Source organism: Orbicella faveolata, unplaced genomic scaffold (assembly GCF_042242905.1).
Source record: "Orbicella faveolata isolate gen_17 unplaced genomic scaffold, um_ofav_v1 contig_26, whole genome shotgun sequence".
Classification (NCBI taxonomy): domain Eukaryota; kingdom Metazoa; phylum Cnidaria; class Anthozoa; order Scleractinia; family Merulinidae; genus Orbicella; species Orbicella faveolata.
The window spans coordinates 5,665,986-5,686,983 of NW_028301554.1; the positions used below are offsets into that span (position 1 = coordinate 5,665,986).

Genomic DNA, 20,998 nt, shown 5'->3' on the forward strand with positions numbered 1-20,998 from the left:
AACAAATGGTTTTTTGGAGAAACTGATTCATATCTGAGAGTACAAGACCCCCTTAACTTAAATTTTTTAGGGATCACTTTTTTTTCATTTTAGCATGTAGCAATATAGTTTAACGTGGGTTACAACTTATAGAAGAGCGCGATTTCATTTCAAATAATGTTTGGTTTCAATTGATCTCAAAAGATCTCAATTGATTAATGGGGACCAATTTAATATTAATAGATAGTTCTGGCTTTAGACATTTAATGTATATTTTAGACTTATTTTTAGAGGACCCTCTAAAAGATCTCCTCTTAAAATATCAATTTATTATGTTGTTATATTATTATAGTAAAAATATGGAATCCTTTTAGAATCATTTTAAGAAGGATCATGCAATAAGAGAGTTCCTGTTCTCCTACTTTTCAGAACTGTTTGTTTAAGTAATCGACCACTCTTTCTATGGGTTTACCGGCGCAATAAACCACGCTGGAAGTTGGAAGATCGAGAAAAGCTTGTAAATCACGAGCCTTTAGCAAGAAGGCTTTCTCGTGTTCTCCCAACATCCCGCGTGGTTTATTGCGCCGGTAAATCCATAGGAAGGGTGTTCTATTGCTGTTATGAAATAACTATCGTCAAAAGTCTGTCAATGAGAGGAAAATTTATTGTACTTTCGTGATCAACTTGCTTTTTCTCATCAAATTCATGAGATGACGCGACAAACCAATCACAACGACTGATAGAATGAGAACACAGACTCAAAGCCGGACACAAAATCCGCAGAGCAAATTAAGCGACGAAAACACAGAAAAAACACAAGAAAACGTGTCTAATCAAATATGGAAAAAAAAAAAGCGTGAAAGTGGGCTTAAAAAGAACAAGACTAATAGACAATTCTTCGCAGGATTTTAGATTCAAGATCAATTGTTTCTGGCGATTTTATAAAAGATTAAGAATTCGAAAGGTCATTAAGTAAGTAAATATGTAATTTATTCCATTTCAATAGCAAACTTGCCCAATCTTCCGTGCCAGACGTCGGCATACCTTGATGGTATGCCGATGTGCGTGTTTCGCCCAACAAATGATTTCATGATAAAACTGTTATTTTTATGCTACGGTTTTTTTAAGTTTGGCTAGGTGCCCTTATTTAATTATGGTTTTTTTCAAAAAAAATCTCAGGCAAAATATAAGATTCCAGCAGTTTTTTGAAACTTACGTTTTCTTGATATTTCAAATGCTTTTGTATTTTGATTTAATTAGTGAGCTTTAAGATTCTAATGTAAAACAACTAATATCATTCTATGCATTTTCTCCGTAATAGGGTTGCATATATGAGTGATAGAATATCCTTTTAGCAATTGTATTAGCTACGGAAACGTTATATAACGATCACAAGTTCCTGAACTCGAATGTTTACAATGGTCGATTTCCCGCTGATTCCCTTATCACTAAACCCTTTATCACTTGAGGTGCCAGATAATAATCAAACTATAAAGCATGCAAGTGAATAAGACCTCTCATAGCGGTGACTACAAAGAATAAACTCCATTTGAAGTTAGACAACTAACATTAACGCAAATCATTTAGCAAATGTTCAAGCTCAAGGCCAAAGTCGAATCGTCCATTTAACAAATCTTTTCTGCCCTATTTATTCTCTGTACATCCTCTCTGTTTAAAAGTCAATAAAATCAGTCCGATGACCACAAAGAAAGCAAGTAGGAAACATTTTGGAAGCACGAGAGGCATTTGCATTTAGGAATCCGTTTATAAACAATACTTGAGTTGTCTGTGGTACAAATGAAGTCCGTTGCCACTTTTTCCCACTAGATCTCACCGTGAAAGAATGCAAGTTCATACATGTTTTTGAGCTTCGTAAATTCTTCTTACCAAATGTTATGTGTGGCATTGAAGAATAATAAAATATTAATAAAATATTCTCAAAAGCTCACTGCTTCTTTAAGACTGACCCAGACAAATGAACGTCCAAGACCCTTGAACTCAGCCGTCTCGCTGAAAATCGATTGCAGGTTTAAACCAAATTTCATCGACAATCTTCGATCAGAGAGCATGTTTTCAACGTTTTACCAGCTCTCCAACAATAGTTCTCTTGAATGGCGCAAATCTCTCGACACGGTAGCAAGTGAAACTATTAGGTGTTTATATTTGGGTTCGCAGCTCAACAAAGGTTAGACTCTTTATTGAATGTTCTTGTCACAATCTGTCGTAATTGCATCGTTGTGTTCGTAGCAAATGTTCTGCACCATATCCTAGAGTCTCAAGGCATTTTATCTGTTCTTGAAATTCAGCTGAATTTTAAGCTTCCTCATAAAATTTTATTAGACTTCAGGTTAATAGATTTCATCCTTTACTGAATTCCTGCTCAGACAATCGATGTCGGAGCTCAAGACACATGTCAGTTGTTTATACTTAAAGCGATCCCTCGTCCAGTGAACCATTTTAAACCTGTAAAACTGCAATAAACAAAAGACTTACATTTTAGGAAGAAACAGACCGGATTCAAAAGTAGAACAGTATTTGATTTTGAAGAAATAATACCTTAATCAAAGTGCAAGACTACGGTTGGTGCAATTCATAAATTGATAAATCGAGATCAGTATCAGGCAATATCAAGGATAATTCTCACAACCATGACTACCTGCAAAAATTTTGTGATGACAGTGTATCACAGTGCTTTTCGTAAGGAATGCAAATGTTGATGGTAATTAAAGATCCCATTTCGAGAACGAAAGATTTATGGCAAAGTGCACACACCTTCAACATTCTAAACAAGCACGACATCATAGTTTAAAGAAAGGAAACTATTGTGACTTTTTCGATTTTATTCATACACGAACAGCTCGGCTGTGCAAAAGATCGGCAGAAAATTTAATAAATAGAACAAGACAAACAATTGAAAACAACCTTGAGCATTGAAACGACAGAACACGGTCAACCTATAAAATGACTTGCCTTGCAGAAAGGATACGTGAACCTTTGCATGACTTGTTAAAATTTTAGGATTCCTTCTGTTTGGATTCTAAATTGTTTGCTTTTCGGAACAAGAAATTAAGCTAAGAATAAAAGGCAGTTTGATTTATAGAAGGAAAGAAGTGCTCTGTTTCGAATTGAATTTTGTCATTTTAAAGAATCAGTTGCCAAAGACTGCCGGATGTTAAAGTTGATCTGCTTGGCCTCACTGAGACAGGTGAATTCAAATCTTCGGGTCCAATATCTACCTAAATGATACATAACATCCATAAATGCCATACCACGCTATTAATTTTAGGAACAATCTGTAAAGACTCTTCAAATTTTGCAGAATACTTAGAAAAAATAACATGATTCCGTGCGAACATATGAATTTCAACCCATACGCGACCATTCGATTGATAAGGGCTTTAAAATTTACTGATTATTCAATACTACATTCAACAGCGTTCAACTTGTCATAACAAGTTCCTGAAAACATTCATTATAATACAAGAGCATGAACCTGAGAAGAAATGCAAAGAAAATTTTATGCAGTATGTACATAATTTACAGAATTCCAAAAGGAAGAATGGTTATCGATGAGTTGTGTTGTTTTCCTTGATTGGAAGGGAAGGTTAGAATTTTGAGGCCAAGCACATAAACTTTAACATTCCGTCTTTGTCAATTAAGGCCTTAAAATGACAAATTCAATTTGAAAGAAAGTTCTGATACCATTCATAAAAATTTAGTTATGCAATGCTACACTCTGAAACATTAATTATCATTTATAAGCACAAAACTGGAAAGAAATCCAACGAACATTGTATGTAGTATGTACATAATTTAGAAGAAAGAGCAACATGAGGGACACTGGAAATATTAATAAAAATCCAGCTGCGGAAAGAGACCGAGTGGATTGCGTAACCACGAAGTAGACACATGTTGTATTTTGAATATGTCTTGAAGTTGTTTAGATGTTGCCTTAGGTAGGTATGGGAAAAGGTGCCTATATTTCCCTTAAGGCAGAAAATGTTAGTATAAAACATAAGATTTCGATTCAAAGTTATATATAGCTTAAATAATTAGTTTAATTTAATTAAATGAGGGCAAAATCAGTTAGCCCTGAGGTTTCACTCAGCTAAAACCTTTACTCAATTTCTCACGGTTCTCTTATGTCTGTGGATAAAACACCAGTGCATTGTGTAACTTTTCAAATGAAAGCTGTTTAAAGGTACTTACAGGGTTGTAGCGTTTACTATGCTGCACAAAGTGTACATGATGGCCACAAATTTTAACTCATGGAGGATCAGACCCTATTACATAACCAATAAAATGGCAGTTACCATGTTCTCTAAAGTCACTGGTAATATGGTTTATTATTCCCATACACATTATTTTTCCAACTCTAGGTTTGTGGATGAAAAACCCAAGTGTATCGACATCATTTAAATATATGGTACTGAAAAGTCCTTCAAGTGTATGCAGCTCTGTCAGGAGAAGGGTTAAACGCAAACAATTTATTCCTGCTTCATTGCTTCAGAAAGGAACTAAACGCACTAGGCAAGCTGTTAGCCTACACTAGGCTACAATTGCTATTCCGTTTTCATAATTCACGAGCTCTGAAGTTTTAAAACTATGAAGGCAAGCATAAATTAACAACTGAAACACTAACTCAGTCTACCGTTTAAGACAATGGAATGTAGACACTTGACGGCGGCAATTGCCTAAAGCAAGACCTTTTGCTAAAACATATTTATGATCACTATTTTCGACTCATAGAAGGCGTGATAGTCTTGTGCAACAAAGGAGACAGTCAATTAAAATTTCATAATGTAATTTTGAGAAGTCAATCTCAATGACAATGCATGTTGTTATACCAATTGTAAACAATTTGGAAGAAGTTGCTATTTTCGTACGATCTGTTTTGTATAGGTTCTTCTCATATGGCGCCTAACATCTTTGCTCGCAATTAACGTCTGACAATAACCAGCACTAAAAGTTACTAGAGGAACTTTGAGATACGAAGTTTTCACTTGTAAGGAGTGCTAAAATACATTCAGCTTTAGTTCAATACAGTAAAGAATGAAGTATACACGTGTATACTACATCGAAATGGCCGTAGACATCGAATATTTACGCCAGTATTTAAATTTCGTGATAGCTTAAACCAGTGCTCGAGAGAGATGGACATAGCATGTGATTTCTGTCTGCTAAGAGAGGCTTAAAAAGTCAATTATCTTTTAATTAAACCTTACGTCCATTGTTAAAGGTTAACCACTGTGAAATGAACGTGCTTTGAGCACTTACGCACATAGATCGATTCACAGACGAATTAGCTACAAATCTGCAAATCCTTTCATCGGTTTTACAAATTATTAACTACAATTGCATTGCTAGAAAGAGGAGGAAAAGGACCATGAAGCAAAAACTTGATGATTTATATAGCAAAAACATTTCGAAAGCTTTCAGTGAATGTTCTGTGGTGAATGAATAATTTTCAGTCAATGAGCGTCTGCCCTCTTGAAAGTCAACACCGCAGACTTTTTAAGTCCAGGGAGGTTTTCAAACGAGCGTATTGATGACTATCTGTGACCTTATAAGTTGCTATGCAAATAAACTTGGAACATGTGGTACCCTTAATCTTTTAATACTAGCTTTGGCTTCAAGATTGTTAGCAATAGATCGGCTGAAACATGCTGTTCCAAACAAGCGTGGCTGGTTTTAGTTTACACTATGGCCAGGAAGGTTTATTTAACATCAGTATCCGCACGAAGCTGATTATTATTGTAATATGAGTACCATGTGTGGTTTTATAGTTAGGACGTATTTTACATATAATATAGATAGCACCTGCGCGCGCTCTGATTGGTCAAAAACCCATGTTTTATCAGAACGTAAAACATAGAAAAAGCGTGTTTAATTGTTTTTGGCCACATTACCTCTATGTCATAAAGCAAATGAAGAAGCCTAAGCCGTGCACTATACACTGCGATAAAACAATTTGAGGACACTCGAGAAATGTACACAGTAGACCTATTATATCAGGATGTGACGGCCCTACAGAAAGGATCTCATCTTTTGTTGACCACCTTCTTCAGCCAATAGCACAAAGACAAGCCTCGCATCTTTAAGACTTTCTTAACTTCATCGAGAAGACTAAACTGCCTCAGAACACCATTCTTGTCTCAATGGACGTCACCAGCCTCTACACAAACATACCACAGGAAGAGGGTATTTCCACAGTATGCGAAGCATACGAAGACTTTAATGCACGAGAACCCTCCAGAAATGCTAAGTCTGATTCAAGAAACCTCGTTCCAATTCAATGGAAAAGATTACCTCCAAACTCATGGAACAGCCATGGGAACGAAAATGATGATGGCCGTAGCTTTTGCTAACATATTTATGGCCAAAGTAGAAATACAAATACTCAGACAAAGTAACACGAAACCCATCTCCTGGAAAAGATTCATCGATGACGTCATATCTATTTGGAACACAAGTAGAGACAAAATAGAAGATTTCCTTCTAAGGGAAACAGTTTTCACCCAACGATCAAATTCACGGCTGAAATCTCAGAAACAGAAACTACGTTCCTGGACACGAAAGTGTACAAAGGTGACAGATTTCAAACGAACACATTTCAAACCTACAGAGACCTTTCATTACACGAATTTCTATTCGTGTCATCCGCCAGGCGTCACGAAAGGCTTTATCAAAGGAGAAGCGTTAAGGCTTCTGAGAACGAATTCCCCTCAATTTACTTTTGAGGAAAACATGAGTAATTTCAAAACACGCCTGCAGAATAGAGATTACCCAGCTAGAATTGTAGAGAAACACCTTTCAGATATTAAATTCTCTGACAGAAAAATGTCGATAGCACAGAAAAACACTGAAAACCGCACAAAAGAAAATACTGCCCTTTGTAACGCAATACCACCTGGCGTTGCCTAACCTAAAGGACACACTCGTTGGAAATGGCGCCTAATAGGTAATCAACCACAACTGAGAGAAATCTTTAAGGAGCCCCCCATCATCTCATATCGTAAGGGAAAATCCCTAAAAGACATCCCAGGTAAAGCTAAGCTATGAAGGTTTTAGAACTTATTCATCTGCGAACGGCAGGAGTCGTGCACTTGTGAACACTTTCTGATCACAAAAATATTGGCGGATCGACGGATTTGGTGAAAAAAAAAAAAGGCACAGATCGGCGGATTTGCATACCGCTATTCACCCCCCTCCTTTTGTACAGAGATTTTATTGATATTATGTCTCATGGCTTTTCCACCCTTTCCTGTTGTACAGGCTGATTTTTCAGAGAAAATGTGGACATTTTGCAGAGATTTATTCCAATAAAATGCTTACATTTTACCGACATTATGTGTACTTTTCTGTAACATTCTGCGTAGTTTATTTGTGTAGATTTTACTGACATTGTATGCTTCTATTTTAACTCGAAATTTACAGATGTAATATAAAAATGTTTTTCTCCTGCCGTTTTTACAGAGCAAATGTGCAGATTTACAGAGATATATTTTTATGCTGTAAAATCTCAGTAAATTTTACAAAACATTTACAAGAAAAATAGCAACATTTCATGGACATTTTATGGGATCTGAGAGCGAACCTGTGTTAAAATTTACAGGCTTTTTATAGAGATTACAAAACCTCTGTGGTTGTGCAACTTTAAAGAGATTATAATTTACAAAGGAAATGTATACATTTTACAGAGATTTAACGAACTTTCTTGAAGTCTGTAAATGGTTCAACTTTGCAAGTGGCTCGGCTTAGCATAAGGCATAGCAACAAAGTCGAACAATGGAGAGAGGTAACTGCGCGCTTAACTTTTGAGATATTTGCAAGTTTTATAAACATTTCTGACATTTTGAATAACGGAAACTCTCTAAAATGATTCCAAATGGATTTGCAATCCTTTCTTCGAACAAATAGTATGAATCGGCTTGAAACTAGAACTTGTTTGCAACAAAAACACGATCGCTCATCTACAGGTTGTACCCTTGCTGCTGCTTAAAAAGATTAGATACATTTTAATCAATGTCTCAAAATTGCTTCTGTCTTATCCATGCAATTTTTAAAAAAAACGTAATAGAAATAAGAGGAACAAATGCAATTCCAGAAACAAAAAAAGCTGACAAACAATCAAGGTTCTTTCTAACCGTGACATTACATTTACATGAAATTAGAAAAATTTAAGGGCTGTAATAGTGATGTCGGTGAAACGAGTAACACCAGAACTCCTGGTTACACTTGCAGTATTTTCAGATTTGTTACGGCTAGTTCAAGGCGTAACTGGTCTGTCAATTAAACAATTGAACTTATCTCATTACGCCCAGGATATTATAAAACGTAATATCATGGGTGAGAACAAATTACTCTATAATTTTGGCGAAAACTTTCAGCGTTAATTTATAATTTCACATGTGAAATTTACAAAATTGCCAGGCCGTTTGGCCCGAAATTTCTCCATTTAATAAAAAGGTCAAAACCGTAAGCGTAATTTATTACCCATGATGTGAAAAGGTAATCAAATGGTATACTCGTGAAATTAGGAAATAATTTCAGTTGCTTTTTGTCAACATTCCTATAATTTCCAGAGCCGTTAGACGGGGGAAATTATATGAACTTTGAGAAAACCGGCTTGAAATGATTTCCTAATTTCACTCGTCACCATATGATTACTAAGTCTTGGAAAAAATGGCTAGTTGTGCTATTATCCCTCTTTCAGGGCAACACCCACATTCAAAAATGAAAAATGTAAATTGAACTACCGGCCAAGGTACTTTCCCCAGAATTGCATTATCATTTCATACAAGTTTCGAGTAACAGCGTGAAATGGGCTTAAAAAGACCAAGGCTAATAGCCAATTTTTCACAGGATTTTAGACTGAAGGTCAATGATTTTTGGTGACTTTTATATAAGATTAAGAATTCCGGAGTGAAATATCTCTTTCTCTAGACTGTGGTATGCCGATCTGCGTGTTTCGTCCAGTAATTGATTTCTTAAGAGATAAACGGTTCTTTTTTCGGCAAATCACTCTTACAATCAACGTAATTTGGCCACATGCCCTTATTCATTTAGGTTTTGTTTTCAAATCTCCAACAAAAGAGAAGATGCCAGCGTTTTCTGAAACTCATGTTTTGGGTTCTATAGGATATTTTGAATGTTTTTGATCTTAATTACTGAGTTTTTAGATTCTTATATAAAAATATCTGATTTGGCATTCAAAATTTTCCTATCAACGAAGTTTTTTGAGTGATATGCTTTTGATTTGTTTACCGTGGAGCTATTTTAAACACCACGTAACGGTCGCTATTAATTCCTTGTTTATAGCGGGTGGTTTCAGATTTTTAACGTGCCAGATTATCAAAACATAATGCATACAAGTGAAGTAAACCTCTCATAGACTGCAAGGAATATCTACTAGAAGTTAGACAGAGATATTAACACGAATTATCTTTAAACATGTCTAACGATTTTTTTTGTCATGTGCATGCTCTCTGTTGTAATCTACTCGTGCATCTTGTTTACACAGGAAACAAGACCACTTTTTACAAAAGGGTTTAAATCAGCGTGACGGCCACACAAAAAGCAAGTACCAAATACTTTGGAAGCAGAAGAGGCATTCGCACTCACAAATCAGTTTATAGACAATAAAGAATACTCGCGGTGCAAGGTTGGGGTGTCTGTGGTACAAGCGACGTGATTTTGTACCTTTTGCCTCTGATCTCCACTCTCTGATAACTTATACCACGATGAAAGAATGCAAGTGTGTATATTTCTTTGAGCTTCTTTTCACCTGATGTAGTGAGTGGCATTGAAGAATAAATCTTATTAGTAATAAAATATTCTCAAAAACTCACTGCTTCTTAATGGCTGACCCAGACAAATGCCTCCAAGACCCTTGAACTCAGCCGTCTCGCTGAAAATCGATTGCAGGTTTAAATCGAATTTCATTGACAATCGTTTGCTTGAGAACATGTTTCCAACGTTTTACCAGTTCTCTAAAGACGGTTCTCCTGAAGAGCGCAAATCTCAGTTTCGGCACGGTGGCAAGTTAAGCCAACTAATAGAGGGGTATACGTGGGCTTGCAGTTCAACAAAGGTTAGAGTCTTTATTGCATGTTCTTGTCACAGCATGCCGCAGTCGCATCGTGCTGTTGTGAGCAAACATTTAGCACCATATCCTGAAGAGTCTCAATACATTCTATCTGTTATTACGATTCAGCTGAAATGTAAGCTATTTGATAAAATTGGATTAAACTGTCATGTTAATAGATTCCATCATTAGCAATTCCTGCACAGATAGTCGATGGCGGAGAAACACATTTTAAAAATTTGTTTACATTTTAAGTCATTCCTTAGCCGGTGAACCATTTAATATAGGTATAACCACAATAAACAGCAGAATAGTTCTTTTCGAAAGAAGCAAACTGGATTAAAAAGTGAAACTGTATTTAATTTCGCAGAAATGGTACCTTACTCAAGGTTGAGATAGGGGTTGGTGCAATTCGTCAATCTGAATATCAAGGGAAACTTGTCACTACCATAACTAATTCAAAACTTTTGCCGTGTGTCACAGTGTTTTCCTTTGTATGAAGCCATAAAAAACCTAAATATTGTCGTTTATTAAATCTCCCATTTCGAGAATGAAAGATTTGTAGCAAAGTGCACACACCAGCACGACGTCACAGTTTCAAAGAAGGCAAGCAGTTGTTAGTTTTTCGATTTTATTCATAAGCATTAAAATTGCAGAGCATGTCAGCGGCACAAAATGATTGGGTGAGCAGAAATGGGATCTGTACCTAAAGTTTACTGGTTCAAATGTTCAAGGTACCTTCTGTTTCTCTTTCACAGTTTTTAATCCAGCTAAGAATAACACGTACCTTAACTCATATGAAAAATTTCTTATATTTGACTTTCTTCTGTGCTCCAACTAAAGAAACTAAACAACCGCTTGGACAAACAACCAAAGATACCACCAAAAATATTATTAGCATTCAACTTTAATTGTTTAGTCGAAGTCGTTAAGCCACGACTGAACAACAGTGATCCAAACTATATTGCTTTTGTCTTAAAAACATTCACCCAATTGAAACTAGATGATAATGAATTAAATCAATGCTTTCCTTCGAATTGAATTTTGTCATTTTAAGGCCTCAATAGGCAAAGGCTGAATGTTAACGCTGATCTGTTTGGTCTGAAAGGTGAATTCAAATGTCTGCTTAAATGATACATAACATCCCAAACTGCTATGTCAGGCTATTAATTTTAGGAATAGATATTTAGTAGTTGCAACAATCTGTAGAGACTCTTCAAGTTGTGGTGCATAGTTCGAAAAATTACATGAATCTGTAGCTAGGAGTATATGAATTTCATCTCAGACGACCATTCGAGTCAGGATTGAAATATTTTTACTGACTACTCAATGCCACTTCAATTCCTGAGTTCAACTTGCTATAGCATGTTCCTAAAAACATTCTTTATAATCAATAAGTATGAAACTTAAAATTTGTGTAACGAAAATGTTAAATAGTATGTACCTTTAGAGATCGAAAGAGCAATGTTTGTTTTCGTAGCGAGCGGCCAAAGGTAGCAGAGTCTTCGTGTTGTGTTGTTTACATTGAAAGGACAGAACACTAATTCACGGTCAATAAGCCGCGCTATAAAATACCACAACTTGAAAACGCCAGAACTCCTGCTTCAAAACTAACGGACGATAGCCGGAAAGGTTAATAACAAAAGATATCTAAGAGAGACACTGAAAACACTTCCAAACATTTGGCTTTGGGTAGACACCAAGTTAATTAACTACAATCTTAGGGTGTCTTGTCTAAATGTCATGAGGTAGATACATGTTGTATTTTTAAAGTTTCTAGAGTTCTTTGGTTGAACTTTCTTTAGGATGATGTAGCACAGAGGTACCATTTTTTTTACTTGTAGCAGAAAATGGTAGAGTAAAGATTTCTAATCATAGCTATAAATATCTGCATCGAATGGTTGAATCTTACATTGGATGGCAAAATCTATTAACCCTAAAAATTCACTCCATTGACCTTTAGCGATCAGCCGTCGTTTACTTTACTTCTTTTAACGACACACTGGCTTGTGAACATTCAAAAGAGACCTGTTTAGGTATGCTTACAGGCTGTATTGTTTATTTTGCAGCACAAAGTACACACGATGGTTATAACTTTATTCATTGCGGACCATTCATTGCATGACCTATCAAGTGAAGGCTATTAGGTACTCATGTCTCTGGTAATGTTTCTAATTGTGCTTGCTCACATTATTTTTATAACTTTAAGTAAGTATCTCAAAGCCCAATTTTGTCGACATTTAAACGAAAGCCAGTGAGTCAGGATGCTTTCACTTGCATAAAGGTCTTAGAGAGTTTGTAGTTCTGTGGGCCAGTTGAAGGGTTAAACCGCAAGCAATTTGTTCTTGCTTCATTGCTTTACAAAATCTATAAATGACGCAATGAAAGATATTCAACTAGTTTACAGTCGCAATTCCGTTTGAAAAATTCACGAACTGACTATTTACAATGTGAAGGCAGCCACAAGTTAACAGTGAAACATTAGGCTCAGGTTACTGATTAAGACAATGGAATGTAGACACTTGACTGGATCAATTGCCTAAAGCAAGACCTTTTGTTAAAACGTATTTATGAGCACTATTTTCGATTGAAAGAAACAATACTGAATGATATTCTTGTGCGTCAAAGCAGACAGTCAATTAAAATATCCTAATTTAATTTTGGGAGATTAATCTTAATAACAATACACGAGTAATGCACTACTTGGAAGAAGTTGCTATTTTCCTACGTTCTGTATTATATTGCCTCCTTCTGATATAGCGCCTAAAATATCTGTTTGTCAAATAGCGTCTGACTATAAACATCACTAAAAGCTACTAAAATAAACCTGAGGAACGTAGTTTTCACTTGAAAGGAGTGCCACCATAAACTCAGCCTTAGTCTAATACAGGTAAGAATGAAGTATATATAAACTACATAGAAATGACCGGGGACACCGAATTTATACGAATAAAATGTAACAAAATCCATTTCCGTAAAAGAAAATAATAACTTAAGGAATAGCCCTTAAAATTTGGAAACGCAAGTAGAAATACAATATGCTTATTACCGAGAAACATTCGAGACATTTGTGCTATTATTTTAATCCCGCGACAGTTTCAAGAGTAATGACCATAGCAAATGGTTTCTGTCTGTTAAGCGAGGCTTAAAAAGTCAACTATCTTTTAATTAAACCTTGCGCCCATTGTTAAACGTTAACCACTGTAAAGGGAACCTGCATTGAGCACTTATGCTTATAGATCCATTTACCGATGAATAAGCCACAAATCCCAAAATCCTTTTATCGACTTTAACATATTATTAACATTAATGGAAATGTTAGAAAGCGATGGCGACAGACAAAATGGTGCGCGCCTGTTTTTTTGTTGATATGGCAAAACATTTCGAAAGCTTTCACAGAATGAAGTTAAGTGAATAAATGAATAATTTTCAGACAATGAGTGTCTGCCCTCTTGAAAATCGACACCGCAGACTTTTTAAGTCCATGTAGGTTTTAAAACGAGCGTATTGATAACTATCTCTGACCTTACAAGTTGCTATACAAATAAACTTGGAACATGTTGCGCCCTTAATCTTTACTTCAAACAAAAGTTGATCTCTGGTTTCTGCTTCAAGAAAATTGACGAATTACATAACAGAGCTGCTGAAACATGCTGTTATACACGTGCTCGGCCCATTTCAGTTAACACTACGGCCAGGAAGTTTTTAACATCAGTATCCGGCTGGATTGTCAGTTTATTGTTACTTCAAACATCGAGGTAATAGCATGTGCGATTTTATTAAGACTTTTTGAAGATTAACTGTCTTTTCAACATTAGAAACATTTCTGTCCAATTCTATCTTTCAATTGATGTTTCTTGATGTCCAATGCCTTCATATTTGTGACATTACAAATGTGACTGAGCGAAAGACATTGTTTTAAATTCAGGAGATCTTTTTTTTTAAATAACTCAATGGTTTCGTTGAGAACCTGATGCCATTCCTCTTTTTGTTTTCATTATATTAACTGTTTTTTTTATTTGTGGCGTTTCAAACAAATAAAAAAGAATTTTAAAAAAATTAGTTTCCTTTTTTAGGATTTCAGTGATCAAAATGAAAATAAATATCTATTACAGGTGGTATCCTGTTTCATCATTTCTGTGTTCCAAGAGTGATTCAATGCCAGTACGGAAACGAAGAATTTCTTGATAACTATTTAGCAGAGGGACTAATACGGGATTGCATGGTTCAGGACTGTCCGCTTTTCCAGGACTGACTGACTGACTGGTTTTCTGAATGACTGTTTGACGGTGAGACAAACGGACAGACAGACTAACTGACTTACTAACTGACTGACTGACTGACTGACTGACTGACTGACTGATAGCCTGAAAGAATGAGCTAAAATTATAAGTTTTCCCTGACTAAATGAATGACTAGCTGACTGTCTGAATGACAGATTGACTGATAAACAGACAGACAGACAGACAGACTGACTGACAGACTAACTAGCTGACCGCCTGCCTGCCTGACTGACTGACTAACTGACTGACTGACTGACTGACTAACTGACTTGGAAATGACTGGCTGACTGAATGAATGACTGACTGACTGACTGCCTTGGAAATGACTGACTGACTGACTGTTGACTAATTGACTGACTGACTGACTGACTGGTTAACTGACTTGGAAATGACTGACTGACTCACTCACTCACTCCCTCACTGACTGACTGACTGACTGACTGACTGACTCACTCACTCACTCACTCACTGACTAACTGACTCACTGACTGACTCACTGACTGACTCACTGACTGACCGACTCACTGACTCACTGACTCACTGACTCACTGACTCACTGACTCACTGATTCACTGACTCACTGACTCACTGACTCACTGACTCGTTGACTCACTGACCGACTGAATCACTGACTGACTCACTGACTGACCGACTCACTGACTCACTGACTCACTGACTCACTGACTCACTGACTCGTTGACTCACTGACCGACTGAATCACTGACTGACTCACTGACTGACTCAGTGACTCACTGACTCGTTGACTCACTGACTGACTGTCCGTCTGACTGGCAGTAGATAATTATCGACATTATCAGACTTACCACATAGCGGGAACGCATGATTCAAGTATGTGGTCGTTAATGTAATACTTCCTTCTTAACTTTGGAAACACACGCCTCTCAAAACTAAGAGAATTCGGATAATAAACTACGTGAACAGATTAGTGCATAACACCCCATAATCTCATAGCAAACCCTAATAAACCTGGCAAACTCGCCTTTTCACTTTAATATGTATTTGTAGTATATTTGTGTTACCTTTGTATTTACGTTTTCTTTGCACTCACTCGCGAAATTAAACCTGCCAATCGAATAAAGTATTTACACATTTTAAACTGCGCAATTTCAGACAAAATTATGACATAACCTGTCAAAAATGTTAACAATGTCATCTTACGCAATTCAATTACGGACCTGATGAAATATTAAGATATAATCTTACTTATGCAACTACCATGGCAACTGTGGAAATGGATTTCCGAGCTAAAATTGGAATAAGGGAACATTAAACTCTAGACGAGTTCGAACCGGTATACCTTTTGCATTCTTGAGTCAAAATTAAGATGCCATAAGTTAAAAAATGAAGATTGTTTAACTTCCGTGATTTTAGGTAAACCTTTTGTAAGGCCGCGTCTTGACCTAATCAAGAATGAGAGATAAATCCTTGTGATATGTTTTTGAAACTGATACTTCGAAAATGATATGCGACCTTTGATTTGATTACTGCTGGTCTTGTCATGTTTGGGGTTTCACAAAATATGCATGTCTTTCAATACTGGAAAAGAACGCAGCCATTTTCCTGCTAAAACCCATTAAAGCTTTTTGAAACTCGAATGTTTTGGAGGCCAGTATTATATGTATAAAGATGCTTCCTTACTCTAGTCTCGCCAATTAATGAAATGATAAAGCAAACATTTGAAGATAATCATGGTTATTTTGAACTTTAGATTTTAGCCTCCTCTGACATCTTTTTTAAAAGCAATTTTATGTAGCCGTCATAAGACTTTAACGGACAATGAAGGCAACGTGTCGAGAAATTCGTCCTTGACTTAAAAAACCACAAATCTTCCCAGTTAGAACTTTGCAATTAGTGCAACAAACATTCGGCATAAACTGTATCATCAGAGCAAGGTTTAATCGTATACTTCTTAATGTGGGCAGATGATTTGTAAAAAGAGTGGGGGAATGAATAATTTTTTTTAAAGCTTTTAGCAACATTTCATAGTTACACGGGAATCGGTTTCGTCGCCCAAGGTAAACCCTCGAATTGACCCTTAGAATTATGAGTCTTTGCCATTATACCCTGCAGTTCTTCACATGCAGTTACAAATGTGGGTTACAGTTATTTAGCTTAGAGGTATCTGTAGTGATTTTTCTAGGTTCCTTATATTTGCAGCTTCGAAATCAAGTGTAGAAACCTTAATGTTCAAGATAAAGAATTATGGAACCCACTGAGTTCTCGGTTGAAACAACTGCATTTATCGAAGTACCGTATCATATGATTTACCCAATTCATTCGTCCGATATTTTAGGTCACTAACTATGCACAGTGGTGTGCTGTCTCTAGAATTTGCTTTGTACATTGAAACTACCTTTAAGTGCAAGCTCTTGGTCTAAATCAGTGGACACTAAGGAATTCGTTATTGATTTTTTTTTTGTCTCGAGTTATTTTAAGGCCATTATACGCAGACAGCAAGGCTCCCATGCATTGTGTTTATTACTCAACTAAGTCAGTCATATCCAGCTGTCCCCCGGTGTTGCAAATGAATAATTTCTTGGTGTGTTCCTTTTTATTCTTTTGTTCTCCTTTCAAATGCAAGTTTACCGTGAAAATTAATTGCGCCGCGCCCCGAGTCGTCTAAATAAAGAACTAAACTTGATTGCGTCAATGAAGAAACGGATCACTGCTTCACAAGGCTCAAGCAAATTGGCACAGTCGTGTTCTTGTTTCAAAAAATTTTAACTACAACATTCCAAACGAATTTCTTGCAGCAAAACCAAAAGGTGGCGTGCATTTGATATTTAGCCGGAATGCATTGAATAAAATCGAACATTCCAGGGGATATGTGAATTTAAAAAAAGCTACGGAGCATGGTTTATTTATGTATTTTAGACATAGCTTCAGGCGTCATAGCTTCATAGCTTCATGGTCATGTGATTTTCAATTAGATTCTATTCCTTCATTGAAATTTTAACCAAGGCTTCGTTAAATTGGTTTACTCAGTACTAAAGTAAATACAAGTTCTGAAACTATGGGCCTTTTATAATGCAGCGAAACGAATTTGGGCTCAGTTGCAGAATGTCCTATCCCTCTTGTTTACTGGTGCAATATATAAAGATTTGCAGCATTGCTGGGAAATAAGTTACTCTCGATTACTCGTATTTCTGTCTTATCTAATTACCATGAATTATATTTGCATCGAGTCCGGCATAGGTTGAAAAAGGTTTAAAATAAGCCATTATGAGTTATTTAAGTTATTCCAGGTTGATACTGTAGCTTAGGATTATACGATTTTTTAGTTTTACCACTTCAGTGAGTAATTTAAGTCCCAACTAAAGAAGCAAGAAGCAAGTTGGTATTTTCAGCCAGCTATTTTATTCAAACGTTCTTATTTTGTTTCTTATTTACTATACAGGTAAAGGGCGTATGCAGCCACGTTGAAAGTGCTCCCAAATGGCGTGTCATTGATTGAAAATCCAAAGCCACAACACAAAGAAATCTATAGCGTAGCTTGTCGACAAAACAAACATTATCAGGAATTTCCATGCCATCTACTGTTGAACAGCAGGCAAACTGGCTGCGTCCAACAGCCGATTTGCTGACGAGCAAGACCGTCAGATAAAATGGTTGTACAAATCGTTCACTTCTGCGGGGAAAACTGACTAACAAGTGTATACGGGAGGTGGCAGTATATTTGCTATATTTTGTTTGCTAACAATGGAGTTAGCTTAGGAAATTTTGAAAAGTTACTATAACTTCCGTAAACTTCACACAAATTATTGTTTCCCGGTCTGCTGAAACTAAACACGATGGATTTTATTATTTATGCTCGAAGTTTCTTGCAACTATGAAGCCATATATAAATGCGAATATAAAATGAGTGTATTCATTCAGTACTTGATATTTCCATCACTGCTTTACTGCAACAGAACGCTTCTGACATTAAATCTTGTGGTGTTCTTTAAAAGCCAACAGAGAAAGTCTGTTTGTTGCAAATTGTTTTATCGTGTGTCGTATCCTAAGAGTTACCGCCCTGCCTGTTCAAGCAACAGTAATATACATGTATAAAAGTTGAAATCTCAGTGACGTTTAATTAACACACTGGCTTAAAATTATCAATGAACGCGGCTTCCTCCCTGCTGTTGTTTATATTACATTCTCCAGTTGTTTTGGTTAGAGCACAGTGGACCATAGCCTCTGCTGGTCACGTTCAAAAGCGTATTGTGCAGAAATTAAAATGCACTTTCAACTGTATAACTATTTCCGGTCAGTTTGATCTGTTGACTACATTATATTCGTTTGAAGGAAGGACACGCTTAAATATATAGGGCACAAAGAAAATTAGCGGGGAAACTGAAAGACGTTTGGAGAAAGGAAAAGGTTTATTGTTGAGTAATTCACATCATGTGCCGAGTTTTAATTTCGTTCCCTACCGGGATTTTACACTAAAACAGCGACACTCTGGCGACAACTTAAGTTTGTGGTTCCTTCCATTTATCAAAGCGAGAGCATTGTAGAATATTGGTCGCCTAGCGTTTTGACTGCCATTAACACACGCCGAAAAGTAACTGTAAATAATTAAGAAGCTTCGCCAACCCGTACGTTGGAGAACAACTTCAATTTTTTTTTTCGTTCTTTTCACTTATGCCACGGCTTTCAAACACAGCTAAATTTCGTTGGAAAGGCCACGAATTAACTAACCACTCAACTAAACGATGCTTTAAATTCTAGTTCTACGATTGCTCTGTCGTATGGCCAACGGAAGTTTTTTAAAAAATAGACTCGAGAGGATAACGCGCACGAGTTGCGACTCAATTCGCTCGCTTGTTGCGCAATGGTCGTCGTAACTCAAGCTTTACCGGGCGAGGCATCGATGAAAGTTTACAAAAGCAAGCGATAAACTAGGTCAACGAGAAGAAAACAAATATCTCAGACGGACTTGAGTATTTGTCTAAAAGGTTGACCCAAGTGACCGCCATTGTTGTGTTGTTGTGCTTTCAACATTATCTGCAGCCTGATGAAGTGAAATTTATATGTAGCCAGAAAAAAAAAAAGAAAACCTCACAATTTTTTGTGCGGATTCTAATGTTATATTAATTTTGTCTGCAATGTGTTTCACTCAGACATAATGAATATATTTCGTATGGCCCGAGGTTAAGAATGTTAATTAGAAGTGTGTGTCCTTTCAGTTGCCACACGAAAGCTCAAATCCTTTATTCCCTTTTCTCTTATTTCCAGAAGAAATAAATTACAGAGCTGCAGTGTCCACTAGAACCAGAAGTGAACACTTCAAGTGGAAACTGCTAGAAACCCTCACTACGAAAAGTCTTGAAGGTCGAGCTTTTCCAAGGTGACTAGCCACAACATGAAATATGCGCGTCAAAACACAAGTTACTCGCCCGTAATCAAACATTCCATCTACAAATTGTGGATAATGACTGGAATTTGAAAATAGTCAACGCTGCGAGAACACGCAAGCAACCTTTTCCTCTCCTTATGCGAGTTCAACAACTTCGTAGTGATGTGACAAGGTTTCCCTTTGTATTGGTGCCCAACACAAAGAGGTTAATGCCAACAATTGATTGATATATAATAAAACATCGAGGGCAATTGTGCTCAGGTTCTTTAAGGAGCCCTGGGTTAAGACTTACAGCATGTTACAGTACATTTTCCGAGACCAGGTCGATTCAGTTAATCAATATTTAAACACATTTGAAATTTTCTCGCATTAATTTTGCTCTCACCGAGTAGAATTCAGTGATGCGTTTTAGACACAAAGCTATTGACATACACCTGGAATGGAAATTGATCTATTTCCTCTTCCCATCAGAAAAAAATTGTTACGAGGAAGTCGGGTTTCAACTCATAAAAATTTTCTAGTGGCTACTTCAGCGGCAAAAATGAATCTTTCCCTTTAAAGTGCGCTTGTGCCTCGAAGCTGTAGGAAAATTGATCTGGCGTTGCATAGAATTTCAAAAAGCTCCGACAAAGCGAATTTCAAAGCTCAGACATTCGAACAATCGAACGAAATTGCTTTTAGCTAATATACATACGACGCAGACATTGTTGAATTTTATGAGTACACGCAAAACCCAGCCTTGCACGCAAACTTTTAATTGGGTTTTCAAGGCGTATTTTACACTAAAAATCACGCGAGGCCTTCCTTAGACCCCTTTGCCCGCATAAAGGATTGGTACTTCACGAGGGGAGAAACCACTATGATAAAGATATACCAGAGGTCGATAGGTCGATAATTGCAGCGAAGTAATGTGATTACAACGTGTTCAACCTTGGAAATAGCGTGTATTGTTACAGTTCGAAATCCCGCAAAACATTAAACTAACAGACGTGAGCTCATGGCATCACGCAACAGTAAAACAGGGAAGATTCCGACGAAGGCAGCAGCATTTGAAAGGAAGATTTGAGAACAGGAAGTCGCAGAAAAATTAATAAAAGTTAAAACAAATAACGTTTCGCTCCAGCGTTTTCTCAGCTTCATTCGTGTCGAGGCCGGGCTGATTTCTGAGTGGCACATTATAGCACAAAAGTGACGCAGAGTAAACATTGCCCTTTATTTTGAATAAAAACTAAGATCAACGAATCTGCAGAAAAGGAATTGTGTTTATCTCGTGTCTGAGGAGATTAA

The 20,998-nt window shown here is 36.6% G+C and overlaps 1 long non-coding RNA gene across 2 annotated transcripts; it reads left to right on the top strand.

The window, feature by feature from the left end:
- Positions 1-1,940: 1,940 nt before the first annotated feature.
- Positions 1,941-19,411, top strand: LOC110043322 (uncharacterized). 2 transcript variants are annotated; one of them, XR_016208906.1, is made up of 4 exons: positions 1,941-2,164; positions 9,503-10,072; positions 12,136-12,228; positions 17,768-19,411. It is a non-coding gene; the product is annotated as an uncharacterized LOC110043322 (long non-coding RNA). The 2 variants fall into 2 exon arrangements; XR_002295993.2 differs by having other exon boundaries at positions 1,943-2,164; positions 12,136-12,213.
- Positions 19,412-20,998: the final 1,587 nt, after the last annotated feature.